Source organism: Grammomys surdaster, unplaced genomic scaffold (assembly GCF_004785775.1).
Source record: "Grammomys surdaster isolate TR1022 unplaced genomic scaffold, NIH_TR_1.0 167, whole genome shotgun sequence".
Taxonomy (NCBI): domain Eukaryota; kingdom Metazoa; phylum Chordata; class Mammalia; order Rodentia; family Muridae; genus Grammomys; species Grammomys surdaster.
This window is the reverse complement of record NW_021604615.1, coordinates 12,779,112-12,785,111: the sequence shown is the minus strand read 5'-3', so window position 1 is coordinate 12,785,111 and position 6,000 is coordinate 12,779,112.

The following is a 6,000-nucleotide window of genomic DNA, read 5'->3' as shown; positions in this document are numbered from 1 at the left end:
TACCATCATGGACCATTCTCTGGAACTGTGGGCTGAAAGAATCCTTTCGTTCCTTAAGTGAGTTTTGTTGGTGCTTATGTTACAGCACCTGGAGAGGAACTGGTATAGTAGATATTTCCAGTCAAATCATCCACATTTACTAACCATCTCATACAAAGACTTTTCTCTCATCTGGTTCTTGGTATGGTGACAGTCTGTTAAGAATGATTTCAGGCTGAGTCATACATGGTAGCTATGGCCAGGAATGATCTGTAGCAAGGGTGTTATAGAAGCTTACATTGAGAAGTCTTTGAGAAGAGCCAAGGCCAACACCCAGTCTAGCTAGAATGCTGCTGCAACCCAGTAGGTAGTTTGTCATGCTTACAGGGATGCAGTAGCTTCTTACTATTTGGTTACTGTCCACAGATAATGCAGTTAACCTGATCCAGGTGAGATTAACCATGGTAGAACCAGTATTTATCAAAATGTTTTATGGGTGTCTTGGCTCACTATTTTCTCTGTTCTCTGTACTACAGGGAACATTAGCTTTCTCACTAGGTCATTTTGCAAGTCTCTCTCTCTCTCTCTCTCTCTCTCTCTCTCTCTCTCTCTCTCTCTCTCTCTCTCTCTCTCTCTGTATGTGTGATAGGACCAGTGCGTTATAGATTGCCTCTGGTGACACCAGCTACTGCACTCTCCATTTGGAAATTAAGCTGCCTGTGCCTGTGGGTTTATATCCACTTCATAGAATTCTAGGATGAGGCAGAAGCTCTCCCTAATGGGATGAACTCGGTGCAAGGAGCTACTTCTATAAGGTCACTTGGAAAGGTGCTTATTGACTGGATGGTTAGTTACGGTCACATAAAACCTGTCTGTGGTAAGCATTCTCTCTGTCATTTGAGCACCTGCAGGAAGAAGAATGTTTGGTATGTTGAAAGAAATGTGTGCATTCTCTTCAAGGGAACAAGAGGAAAACAGTGAAAGCCATATTGATTATGCCCCATAACTTTCTCATACTCTCAGAGAATGCTTCACAGGCCATTAACTGAGTTAGCTTCGGGTGATTGATGGGGGAACCATCTAGGTCAGAGGTGGAAGTTTCATTTTATAGATCAAAGGTCAACTTTACTAGGTGGTAAAAGGAAATATGATTAACCTGTTGTTTCATAAAGAAAATAATATATGCCAAAATTAAGGCGTTTCTGGCTCTTGCTTTGGTGTGATTGGTGATTGAGGGCTGACCCCCTCCTCAGCTTCTTTTACAAAATGATTTCATTCTCAGGTATAAAATATATATGCTTCAAAATGATGGCTATTGATATATGCCCTCATAGAAATACACATCAGTAAACCTTTGCAGCCACACATATCTCATGAGAACTCTGTGATATTGATAATTTTGGAAACTCAGAGTTGTACCTACGAAAGTGACTTCTTGGGATAAAATTTCCAGAGGATGCAAAACTGGGTACGTGTTCTAAGCTAAAGGCAGCTTTTTCCCCCTTTAAAAGTTAATTTCAAGCTTACTGTGGTAGTTCACTACTGCAATTTCAGCACTTAGAAATCTGAGGCAGGAAGATTGGTGTGAGTTGTATGCCAGCATGGACTGTAGCTTGAGATCCTGTTGCAGTGCTCTACCCAGATCTTAACAAACAAACAAACAAACAGACAGACAGACAGACAGACAGACAGACAGTTCCTTTTTAAAAGTCAGCATTAAGTGTAATTCTTTCTGCGTCTTTGTATAATACATCAGAGCAATAAAGGAGTAAGTGACTCTTTTTCTTAGCAAAATTTCCAGGGAATATTTAGCCAAATTTCCCAAAATTTGATTTCCTGAATTCCTTAACTTCCAATGAATTTTTCCAATCTTTGACTTTCTTCTTCACGTCTGGGCTGAAAACATCATCTTTCTGGTATTCAGGCTGCAAGTCTCCACAGCCACTCCTTTCTTTTCCCTCCACACCTACGCCTAGACTCTCACCCCTACCTCCCATAACCACCACCCATCCAAACAGCCAGGAGTTGCTATGCTTTTATTCCTATAGGGTGGCACTGGTCTTCTGCTGAGCACCTTCTGTCCATGTGTGCCCCACTTGAAGGCCATGCCAGGTTCTGTTCACAGGTTGTAATGTTTTCCAGTGACTCAGTGAAAGCTAGAGTCCTTACTGTGCAAGAAAATGCAAGTGCCTTGCAAACTCAGTCTTCCTAGAAGTCTCTGACTCTCTCTCCTCCTTTTCCCTTCTTGGATCATTTTCATGTACCACAGTGTCTCTGTTGTTCTGTAAAGAACCAATATGGCTTTCTACCCCAGGACCTTTGTTGCCCAGTCCTTCTTTGATATCCACCCACCGTCATCCTCTTCAGATTGTTGCTCAAAGGCTACCCTCTATGGAGATCTTCCATGACCATTTTGTCTCTCCCTCTCCATCTTCCTTCTCCATACAATCTATCCTAGGACATGGTCTCTTGCTTGTCTCCCTTACTCTAAACTGTGGACCTCATAAAGGCTGCAGACTTATCTGTTTTGTCCGCTCCTGTAGATCAGGGCCTGAAATAAGTAGACATTCCATCCCACCTATTACTGTTACACCTAGAATTTAGGGGAACCCTGGGACAGTTGCATAGGAACTGGACATTTCAGGTTCCAGAGATAAGCTTGGGTGGTGAAGGAGGAGAGTGTTAGATCATCCACCAAATTTAACTGTACCAGTCACAGCTCTCTGCTTCCTTGGATTCAACACTAAGTTTTCTCAACACTAAGCCTCAACCTTTTGTCTACTTTAGGAATTCAGATAGTGGAGGAGGATAGAATCCTAGCCAATAATTCAAAAGCTCTTCATGACAATGCACATGTGTCTGCCTAGCCACACTTGCCATGGGCTTACTCTCACCCGATCTAGAACCTGCTGGGATAGCTCTTTCATCTCTATGAACACTTTGGTGACAAACTAGTTTTTAGATGCAATATCTGGATGCTTTGTGATGTCTGAGTGATTTGTCTCTCATTTATTTTTGAAGCAATGAAGACGCTTGCTAATGATAGCTTCAGTATGTGCCCATTTTTCAATATCAAAGACCAGTAAGTGACTACTGAACTCTGAGCTGATATCAGAGGTTCAAAACACATGGCTGGCTTCTCACTTAAGAGTCTCTTTCTTGAAACCTGGGAATCTCTTTTATAATTTAAATTGAATAGTAAAACTCTGTTGTATTTTCAACCTCAGACAAATGGAAATAAAATACGAACATGCCTGCATAAAAAGAGAATATGAAGATCATAGAGAGACAAGCTAAAGGATGCCATGTACAACAGTCCATCACCCCAGGGCCCATCTCTGTTGTCTCTGAAGATGCTCATGTGATTAGGAAAAGATTTGGGAAGATCTAAAAGAGATTTCATGAGAAAGAAAAACACAATTTGCCAGATGCTCAATGGAAATTTTTTTCCTTGTCATAAAACCTTGTAATTAAACTTGCAATTTACTCGTATTTAATCTCTTTAATTTTTTGATGTGTTAGACGATATAGGTAATTATCTGTAAGTAGTCAATCAAAATTCTGGATTATGCTTTCAGGGAAAACTGGCAAATGAAAACATTGTCACAGAGTTTCGAAATACTGCACAGTGCTCCTTAGTGACAGCCTGAGCCTTTGCAAACATGTATCTTATATCAGGAACAAAAGTAAATCTTTTCCTTGAATGAAAGATTGTGGTTAATCTAGAGGGATAGGTCATATACATATAACAAGCCCCTTTAGTGTTGCTCGTATGTTTGTATGTTTAGAGCCAACTGGTTGAGATTGAGTAACCTATCATGGACAATGTCCAGGATCAGTAGCCCATCCTGGACAAGACTGAATGTCTTCTTTTCAACAGCCATTAATTCTTCATCACAGAAGAGGTCTTGGGAGACCCCCCAGACCATGACGGCAAATTATTTGGTAGCATCATCACACAGGCAATAATATTGTTGAGGTTTCCTTGTCATAATATACTAGACACAGCAGATGTTCTGGCTTTCCTTAACTGTGGAGGTTGTGTGTAAATGCATCAATTGTGGCTGGACAACTCATGGCTAGTTGTTCTCTGCATTTTGAACAGCTATATTTTTGGAGTAGGGTTAAGAGTGCTCAGAGAATGTGGATATGTGTCCTTGCATCAGTGCCAGGGTTAAGGGGCCTGGGATGGGTCCTAACAGGTTCTAAAAGTGCTCTGATGGCACCCACTTGGCAGGCTCTTGAATTTCTTTTTAAAACATTCTTGCACTCATAAAATAAAAGGTGCAGGGTTCCTACAGACACTGACTACAATGAAATACCTTACTAGAAATAACACTTGGTCATGTTTAGAAGTTGTATTTATGAACATAACAAAGAAAAACATGTTATATAAATATAAACATATAATGAAAATATCAAAGAATATTTTGCAAATGTAATTATAGTTCATGAAATGCCATTTAATGAAAGTGGTTGTAAAAATTTAGAAATGAATTTTCATGTGCTTCTGAATTAACACAGTAAATAATGAGGTGCAGAAGTTCAGCTCAAAGCTGATTTTGAGGTCAAGATCAGGGAGCAGGATGTGTGACAACCATACAGGAGCTCTAGACAGCGGGGTTTTCTCGCTGTGTGAACAGTGGGTGCAGCCCCAGTGCTTCCCCTCTGCCTTTGTTTACCTTGAAAGGGTTGCTAGATTTCAAACAGAGCATGGTGATCTGATGAAGGGCAGCTTATCCATATCTAGGCTCATTGGTGCTGCCCCAAACTGAGATCCACTGGAGTCTGTGGTTTGGAGCTGGCTGAGAGCAGCAGGAAGGGCTGACAGATCCCACTTACGGGTATAGATGTCCCCTTACCTGTCTGTGCAGAATGATCATGACCTCCAGAGTCAGAGCAGGAAAGCCAGGGACTCTGGTCCTTCACTACATTTGTTTCTCTTTGTCCTGCCTCTACTTGCTCCTGAACTAGAGAGGGGAACTTGAGTTCCAGCCAGAACAAGCCAGTTGATGAGCATTTATGTTCCCCACTCATATTTTTGCAGGAAGCAATATCCTTCCATTCTCATGGTTGCAGTGCATTTTCTTGGAAATTCGGGGGTGAATGAGACAGGCGTGACAGTTCATGCAAACTTTAGAATTCTATGAGCTCTTTTTTTTGTATTTTTAATTTAAGGTAGTCATCAATCCTTGTCTTCATGCATAAATAGGTGGAATGAAATAGGATGAACCATGTGTCATGTGTTCTTGGTTGTGTTCTATTTATCATTATTTAAGAGACCAGCCATAGCCAACAATACACAATGCCATCATTTTTAACTGACAAACACATTAAGTGAGGGGCCCCAGAGATAACTTAGCTGGGAAGAGCACTTACCTCACAAGTCATATGACATAAGTTAAATCCCTGGAACCCATGTAAAAAGCTCCATGTGGTGGCACACTCTGTCATGATAGCATTCCTAATGTCATATGGGAGGCACAGACAGGAGAATCATCTAGAAGCTCACAGGCTGGCTAACCCGGAGTATTCAATGCAGGATCAGAAACAAGAGAGTCTGTACTTCTAAACAAGATGGAAGGCAAATGCTATTTCCCAAAAGGCACACACACACACACACACACACACACTTAACGTCCACCCCTAGCCCCTTCTTTCTCCTCCCCTTCTCTCTATCCACTTTCTTCTCTCTCTATCTCCCCTCTCCTGTCTCTCTCAGGCATACATAAAAACACAATGTTTAAATTGCAGTAAATGGTACCCAGGAATTGCTCTTCTTCACGGCATTCTTCCTCTGGAAGAAATCCCACATCTCCAGTGTTGGATGGTTCCTCTCAAGGTCTATTTCTAGTTTTCATGCAACCACTACCTTGGGAAGTCAATATTCCTTAACAGCTTCTAATGTGTTTTCCATCCACAGTTAAATCGTCTTGTGTTACTTCACATCTGTGTTGAATTGTGGATCTTCTGTGTATCCAGTCTAGATTCGCAACCCTTAATTGTGTTGAACAATCTGAT